This window comes from Limulus polyphemus, unplaced genomic scaffold (assembly GCF_000517525.1).
Source record: "Limulus polyphemus unplaced genomic scaffold, Limulus_polyphemus-2.1.2 Scaffold3914, whole genome shotgun sequence".
Lineage (NCBI taxonomy): Eukaryota > Metazoa > Arthropoda > Merostomata > Xiphosura > Limulidae > Limulus > Limulus polyphemus.
The window spans coordinates 40,453-50,112 of NW_013669524.1; the positions used below are offsets into that span (position 1 = coordinate 40,453).

The following is a 9,660-nucleotide window of genomic DNA, read 5'->3' on the forward strand; positions in this document are numbered from 1 at the left end:
TGCCGCCTTCGTATGGTGCATGACTCCAGCCTTGGTTGCTCGGGTAGATATCCTCTCAGAATCGTGCGTTTATTTCGCGACCTAGATATGATTATTTTACTTCCAATCTGAAATGAAGGAGGTTAGGTCGTGTGAAGAATGAAAGACAAATTTGATACCATACTGTTCTTTCGTGTTTGTCTGTCTGAACAACCATGCATAAAGTCATGTAACATTTGATACGATATCCAAGAGTCAATCACCATGATTTAACGAAGATGTTAGTTTTGTGTGAATATTAATTTTGTGGTTTCATAGGACTGTTGAATATCACAGAAAAATAGTTCACTCAAAGTTTTTCGTCCTATACATAAGACAAAAAAAAAAAAACAAAGAAGCCCGATAGAGCATAATTCATTATTTTAACACAAAATATATACAAATGCATAGTAAAAAGGAAATATTATTTTCTCATATATAAGTCAGCTGCTCCAAACATCAGTGAACAAAACTACCGGTTGCACGTATTTCATTCCTATTAACCAGCTTCTACAGTGATGCGCGTGTAGTCGCAGCTTCGTCGACGTTTGTACTCTCGAGCTGATCTATTAATTATGTTTATTATTTATATCAACTGAGTTCTACTAAAACGATAAACATATCTCTAAACGCTGCTACTGAAGCGTTAGATTAATTAAAATATATAATTTAGTGTTTGTTTGCTTGTTTTGAATTTCGCGCAAAGTTAAAGAGGGCTATCTGCTCTAGCCGTCCCCAATTTAGTAGGGAAAGACTAGAGGAAAGGCAGTTAGTCATCATCATCCACCGCCAACTCTTGGGCTACTCTTTTACAACTAATAGTGGAATGGACAGTCACATTATAACGCCCCCACGGTTGAAAGAGCGAGCATGTTTGGTGGGCGGGGATTCGAACCCACGATCCTCAGATTGCGAGTCTAACGCCTTAACCACCTGGCCATGTCGGGGGCCATAATTTAGTGAACTCTGTATGAGTAATAAACACGGCAATTATTATAAACATATCTCTTGATTAAAGAAGCTTAGGACTTTTTTTTTGTCATTTATAGATCGTTCTGCAATGCACGTGCAAATTATCAAGACACTTAACTAATATATAGTATACTGATATATATATATATATATATATTTGGAACTAAGCCTTGCCTAAAGATTAGTGTGTCGGATTGTGAATCTGAAATGCCATGGTCCGTGTCCCGTTGACGAAAAAACACGATCCAGACTTTGAGGCCGTGGGTGCGTTATAAGAGTGATGGAATTAAATCAACTATTTAGTTAGAGTCGCCTACGAGTTGGCGGTTGGTGTTGTCGACTAGTCCTTAAGTTCGAAATTAGGTAAGGCTTAAGCACTTACACAACTTTAAGAAAACTTCCAAAACAACAACAACAACAAAACATATATATATATTGTTCAGACGCAGACTAATTAACATGCCACCAGGTAACAACAGTATTCTGGCTGTTCTTCTGAGTAGCAGATAGATAAAATTGTTTATAAAAAATAAAGTACTCAAATACGTTTAAAACTGAAATGTCACATATTTCAACTTACCTTGAATTTTATTAAAAAATCTCATTTTTCTTATTTGATCACTATAAATGCTGTTCAATCTCTATCGCATTTGCACTACCAAAACCTTCTATGATAATCATTTAAAAGAACAGGCATAATATTAAGGCCTCCTACAGAATGAAATAACCTCACCGGCATGTCTTTTTTTATTATATATTTAGTTGCTCCCCCCCCCCCTCCATACACACGGTGGTTCAGCGGTATGTCTGTAGCCTTACGACGCTAAATATCGGGTTTCGATACCCGTTTTGCGCTAAACAACAAACATTTAACATGTATACTTGTTAGTTTCTAGCTTGCATTTCCAAAGTTGATATCATTTATTATAAAATTACTTTACATAAATGTAAAATTAAGACAGATTTATCTGACATTAATATTATTTTTTGTCTCACGCTACATATATCGATGCTTAAGTGAACCGTCTGTGTTGGTGCTGTGCTGAAACACATTTTCTAGACTGGTTTAGATTGGCATCTGCAGAAGATGTTCTAACTTCCTGAATAATTTACCTCTCTCGGGCACAGGCAAACGCAAATAAATTTTGAAAAACTACTTAAGCAAACTTATCTAAATAAGGTTGTCTTAGACAGTAGAATGAACGATAAACTAACCTTATTTACATCAGTAAAGACAGTGAGAAATCTCAGGAGAAAAAGTTGGTGCATTTTAATTTATTTTTAAAATAAGTGAAAATTTACTTCACACATTTCAGTTGACGCTATAGCCTCAGCTCAGCCTAGGCCTAAACATTTTACTATACACTTGAACTCAAAGACGACGATAACTGTGTTTTTACTGTCTATCGTATATATTATTATTATAGTTGGCACTTTACGAAAAAATCCTTTTTTTTAAGAACATAAACATTGACCATTTGATTTAAAAATAATGTTGTATATAAAAGATAACCCCCTATTCGATAGGAATATTAAAACAATATAGAGGGCCAGTGTGCTTTGTTAATAAATTCAATGCCTTTTGTGGATTTCAATCTGTTTTTTAACTTAATTTTATCTTTTATCTGCCAGTAAATAAGCGAAGAAAGCACTTGACAGCCGGTGATAGTGAATACTATGCTTCTATCCAAACCGTCTACAGATAAGAGACAACTGTAATGAGCACAGCTTGTATCACATTCCTTATCGTTTGATGTCTACTTTCAAGCACTGTTGATGAAAGCCATGGTCTGTTTATAGAAAAAGAAAACTTGTCGGTAATGGTATAGCTCAAACTTAAAATATTAAAGCGAACCATAAAGGCCAAGTTTAGTACCCACATCATACGAAATCTTGATGATGCAAACTATGTATTGTCTTTCTTTCTGTAGGGGCAAGAAAAAGCTATATGATTTAGGCGGAAAGTTTGGTTAAGTATTTGTGATAAGTAAATTGAGATATGGAGAAGAGATTAGATACTACGTACCTATTGTAATGGAGCTCAGTGTATCACTCAAATAAACTTCTTTAATATTATCCAGGGGATGGAAGGAAAGCAATCTTTCTTAGATGTAATCTTCAAATTAAATATGGCCTTTCAGTACCTTTACTCTGTGCTTTATCACGTACAAGTTTCTATACTTCAAGAAACGCCAGTAGAGCTTTATATGTATATATATATATATAAATAGATAGATAGGTATATGAAACTTAAGTTCACTTTGGCAAAGTACAAGACTTGATTTTATATAAAAGTAATACATCCATTAGTTAGGTAAAACTCAAGTTGTTTTACAGCATATATATATCTTGCAGGTTAAATAAAAAAACAATATTCAAATCGAATTAATCGAAGCTTTGGTGGCAGGAAATTCGCTAAAAATGAATTTACTGCACTACTTAATGGAATATACATTATTCATCTCACATTTGATAAATGTGCAGTTTAGAACTGACGCAGATAATAAGACGAAACATTTAAAACACTCTCTCTTCAGCAGTGGTTTCGTACTAATACAAGCAGATTAAAAATGAACGCATTATTTTTCACGAGAAGGCGTTTCTGTCGTTATGCAAAAAAACACCACAAAAACCTGAGAGTAATACATTTTTTCCTCTCTGTTTCGTTGTTTTTCTTTCCAATTACTTTCATTACACGTAGAAATTTTCCAATTACTTTCATTACACGTATAAATTTTCCAATTACTTTCATTACACGTATAAATTTTCCAATTACTCACATTACACGTATAAATTTTCCAATTACTTTCATTACACGTATAAATTACTTTTATATTACCACATTTATTCGCTTTACGTTTTTTTTTTGCATTTTTCGTTGACTTAATTAACTTTCTGGTGATGTTAGCACGAGTTATTTTTGCATCAATATTTTATCAACTTTCAAATTGTTTTATCGTTCGTTTTATGTCCGGATTTTTAAAAGTTATTACCTTAAAATGCTTTAATTACACAGAATTGAAGTGCTTTTGATTCGTATATTACCATAATTTATTGCTTCAAACTTAATATATATTATGAAAATAATACTACAAATGCTTACTACACAACATTACTCTTGTCATTACACATAGCAAGGAATATGGATATCTTGTATATCCAGGCCTTTAAAAGATATTGCAACTGTTGTGGGATTCGTATATCATGATGAATTACTGCATTCTATTCACGATACGGTTTTATTTCGTGACATAGTATTAGTCAGGTCAGTATCTTCAATTAGCTAAGTTAATTTCTGATTTAATTTTTATTTCTAATATATGCAGATAGCTTGCTATGATCAAAACTTAATGATAAATGACACAGATTGAAACTTTATCTTGAAAAAAAAAAACATTTTCATCAACACAAAGCACCAAACAAAAAATCCCAAACATTTTCGTAGGAGAACACCAATAAGTTGAGTTGAAAAGTAAAAAAAACAAAAGAAAGGCTAGTTTGTAACATGTTGTTTCTGTTTATACTCATAAACATTATTTACTTTATAACTTTATAAAAGAAAGGGATACTACTAGGATTATTATATATGTATATTTCCTGGCTGATGAAATTAAAATGTAAAAATACAGAAATAAAAAAACAGAAACTAAAACTATAAAACAGTCACTCATTTACCACACATCCATCTCAACTTATAAACCTGGATACCGTTGAAACTATGACTATTTATCATACTTATAAACTTGGATACCGTTGAAACCAAAACAGTCACTCATTTACCACACATCCATCTCTACTTATAAACCTGGATACCGTTGAAACTATGACTATTTATTAACATTACCTGTATACGTAAGTTAAGTGTCTTTGGTTGTTGTTAAGCGCAACGCTACACAATGGGCTCTATCTGTTCTCTGCCCACCGCGGATATCGAAACCCTTCACCGGGAGGGGGGTTATAATGTGAACGTACATCAAACAATTCGTTGGGGACGAGTAGCCCAAAGTTTGGCGGTGGATAGCGTTCAATGGCTGCCTTCCCTCTAGTTTATTACTTCTAAATTAGGGACGACTAGCCCAGATAACCCTGGAGTACCTTTGAAGTAACAAGTAGTAACACTCGCGGGAACTAATATTCAAAATATAGGTTAATAGATTCTAATAATGTTGTAATTGAAAATACAACATTAGTTCTGTTATAAGCTTATTATAAGTTTATTATTATATTAGTTCTGTTATAAGTGAAAGGTAAAGTTTTACTTCCTTTCGTTGTTTAGTTTAAACACACGTTTACTTGCTTAATCAATTGCGTCTATGTAAACAAACAAATACATCAAAGAAAGTTGTTCATAAGTCAATAAAGTATGTAAAAAATAAAGAAAAAGTTTAATATTAATTAACATTCAAATGAAAAATTAGTAACAATGAGATTTAATATTTGTGTAAAGAAAATTATTTATTAACACAATGCAAGTCGTGAAATACTAAATCAGATATAAAACCTGTCATTCGTTCTAAAACTATGCTTTTATATAATCTATGGCCTTAAAGCAGTTATGTTCCAATTTATATGAAATTCACATTCCAGAAAGACAAGAGAGAGAGAGAGGGCTCAGCGGTAAATTCCTATACTTACGACGCTAAATTCAGGGGGTTTCCAATTCCCCGCAGTGGACAAATTGAAGAAAGTCCATTATTTATCTTTGCGATAAAATTCTGTCATTACACTCTGGGTCTGTGTAGCCTGATATTTTCAAGTTCTTTTTCTAAACATTGAATGTCATTACAAATGTTAATGGTAGATTTAATTGTAAATGTTTTTTTTTTAAAAAGTAGTGATAATTGGAGAATATATAGAATTGCTTCTTCCAATCTAAATAAATGCCTTTAAACTACACCATCCACGTAAAGAATCTTAGTCCTGTTATAAGAAGTCTGCCAATAAACATTGCATTCTAGGTATATGTAGTCCCTTACGGATTTTCAAGAATTAGAAGTTTGTTTGTTTTGTTTTTGAATTTCGCGCAAAACTACACGAGAGCTATCTGCGCTAGCCGTCCCTAATTTAGCAGTGTAAGACTAGAGGGAAGGCAGCTAGTCATTACCACCCACCGCCAACTCTTGGGCTACTTTTTTTACCAACGAATAGTGGGATTGAGCGTCACATTATAACGCTTCCACGGGTGAAAGGGCGAGCATGTTTGGTGTGACGGGGATTCGAACCCGCGACCCTCAGATTGCGAGTAGAGCGCCCTAACCACCTGGCCACCTGCCGGGTCTACTAAAAATTGAGTTTCACTCACAGATTCAATAGAAATGAGACGATTCTGTGTAAACCATTGATATTCAGAATACTACGAAAATATAATAGGTATAAAACTAATATCTTATGACAAGTGTAAGTAATTATGATAATGCTTCGCCAGCTTGTAAAAAGCGTTCACACCTTTACAGTAAAGATGTTCACACCATTACAGTAACGACGTTCACACCATAACAGTAAAGATATTCACACCATAACAGTAAAGACGTTCACACCATTACAGTAAAGATATTCACACCATAACAGTAAAGACGTTCACACCATTACAGTAAAGTACGTTCACATCATTACATTAAAGACGTTCACACCATTAGAGTAACGACGTTCACACCATTACAGTAAAGACGTTCACACCATAACAGTAAAGACGTTCACACCATTACAGTAAAGACGTTCACACCATTACAGTAAAGACGTTCACACCATTTTAGTAGCGACGTTCACACCGTATGTTATTCATTACACTAACTTAAAAGAACTAACAATATTCAAGAACAGCCTTTAGAACTGACAATTCGTTTGTTTGTCATCTGTTGTGATGGAAATTTGTTGTTGTTTTTTGGAAGGGACATTGTTCTTTCTTAAGTATTTCCACATTGGTGGTTGATTTACTTACAAATTTAACGATGATAATAGTAATAGTTACTTTCCGCCTCGGTGGCTGAGCGGTAAGCTTGTGGACTCATAACGCTAAAATTCTGGATTCAAAGCGTGTGGTAACCATAGCTCATGGTGTGGCTTTGTTTTTGATACTAAACAAATTGAGATTCACAGTGCATTTCTATTCTAAGTTAAGCCTATGGTAAATGTGAATGTCAAGTGGTTCCAATTAACATTTCCACACAGAGTTTATCTAAGTTTTAAATATTCAGAAATTAAATTATTTTATTATCCGTTGTATTCGAGGTGTCAATTACAAAACATTCGGTCCACTGGTGGATAAGGAGTAAATTTACGGACTTACACAGCTAAAATCAGGGGTTCGATCCCCCTCAGTGGATACAGTAGATAATTCAATGTGGCTTTGTGGTAAAACAAACAAACAAATACAAGCTGAAAAAAAAATGCAAAATATCAGAGAGCTATTTCTTTGAAAAAAAACTATGATTGAGAAAATGTTTCTTGACTAATGTTACTGCGAATTGATTGAACGAAATGGCTAAAGACCTAAGGGTATTTTCGTTTTTATAAAACAAGTTAATGGGTAAGATTTTTCATACAAAAGACATAACTACTGATAACATTTGTTGATAACATTTAGAGAAGACGTAAGTCAAAGGATACGAATATAAAGAAGCATGATAAACAAATATAAACGTCTAATAAAATAAAAGTATGAAGCTATATCACTATATAAGCACACGAAACGAATTCAAGGCAATTGAGTTAACAATGCTTGACAATTTATGGTTGTACTCGTAACTAGAAACACGTACCGAAAACAAATAAACAACAGCTCAAATTTGCAATGATAACGTCACTTTGATTTACTTCTTAAAGAAAGTCCTTCTTCTATACATAAATCTCTACAAAAACACTAAAGTTGGTTTATTAATTATAATAGAAAACAAAATCTCCATTTAACCGCATTCAAATAGTTCAACCCGAACTTTTACTTTTTTTGTTGTTGTTAAGCACAAATACTGAAGGTTGTCAGTGAAAAGGTTATTTGTAAAAACTTCGCAGAAGAATACTAGATTTCAGTTCCATTTGTTTCAGTTTGGATGTTTAATTAAAATATCTTTTTCTGAAAAAAAAAGAATTACTAATGAAAATATGTACACGATTAAAATTATCAAGTACACGTTGTGTTCTTCCGACGGTTTTACTTTGAGAATATCAATAACGCCGCTGCAGTAAGTAAAGACCATCCACAAACTTTAATGTGAAAATCTGTCATCATCCCAACATAGCAAACAGTTGCTTAATTAACTGGCAAAAGATTTGTTTTAATTACATGATTTATATTTATGACAGTTTTTATCGGTTTTACATTCATTATTATTTATTTATGTGACTATACAACACCACTTATGTAATTTTCTTTCTTAATTTGAGGCATATTTGTGAAGGTTATTTACTATAATATTAAATTATTTCAAGGTCTTTCGTATCTTATATAAATTGAATAACAAATACGTGCATCTGAGGCCATCAAGTGATCAGAGAAGGGACGAACGCTCATTTTTGTTAATATGAAAATACGCAGATAAAAAAAAAGTAAAAATGGGTCGGGGATTACCTAATGATTAGTGTGCTTGCTCAGACTGTGAATCCGAAGATTCATGGTTCGCAGTTCCACACTTTGGGACCGTGGGTAAACTATATGAATTTCAGTCAAATCTCACTACTTGGTCAGACAAGAGCAGGAGAAAAGTTGGCAGTGGGTGGTGTTGACTAACTACCTTTCCTCTAGTCTGTCAGTTCACAGATAGGGATGGCTAAGCACAGACAGCGACAAAATCAGATACGTTGATCTGACTCATTTTGTAAGCTGTACTATTTCCTATAGATCATTTTCCAGACGGTTCTGCTATGATTAGTGTCTGGCGAAAAGCTTCAGCAGATATTTCCTTTGCAACATGTCAACCAACAATTGGTCCAGTTATCAACGCTATTTTCAAGTTTTGAACAACTCGACTTTCAAGATCTACATATCTACACGTGTCGGTGTTTCCGTTTATCAACGTTTTATTTAAAGATCTGTGCAAGAACTCAGCTAACAGATGTTTCCGCATATAAAAGCCATCTTGCAAGTTTTGTACACCCAAAAAAACTTTTCAAATGTCAAACTTTGTTATGTTAGAAGAAGGAGTGTTCAAAAATTATTACGCTTCGCCAAACTGCAAAGAAAAAAAAACCTGGCGGACTCTGAGGTAAAATTAAAACAAGAAGTCGTGATTATAAAATTAAAATTTACAGCTTTAAAAGTGCAAAAGTTTTGATTCGGTGTTCAGGGATTCATCAGAAGCAAACCAGATCGTTCGACGAAACTATAATACCTTAACTATAATAACTGTTAATATCTTCAGTACCGCGTTTATAAATAACTCTTTATATGCCTGCTTGATTTTTAGATACATTATTAAAAATATATGACAGATGTTTTAATGCTCCATTACTTAACTGAAATATGAAACTGATAAACTTTGGGATGTTCGTAGGGCGGAGTACCCCTTTTTTCTATCGTGTTGATACAAACATCCAAACTACCTTTTGTTTAATATACTTTTCAAGGACCTAAAAATATTTTTTGTTTGTTTTGCAACAACTGGTCCCTCGAACTTACATTACTATACAATAACCACTTGGTGACGTAAAAAAATGGAAATAGGCGTATTTGAACGC

At 33.4% G+C, this 9,660-nt stretch overlaps 1 protein-coding gene across 1 annotated transcript in view; it reads right to left on the minus strand.

The window, feature by feature from the left end:
• Positions 1-9,307, minus strand: part of LOC106470270 (zinc finger protein ZFPM2-like) — a 27,605-nt gene extending 18,298 nt beyond the window's left edge. Inside the window, exon 1 of the mRNA XM_022398871.1 lies at positions 9,297-9,307. The gene's annotated coding sequence lies outside the window, so the exon portion shown is untranslated. The remainder of the gene's footprint in view (positions 1-9,296) is intronic.
• Positions 9,308-9,660: the final 353 nt, after the last annotated feature.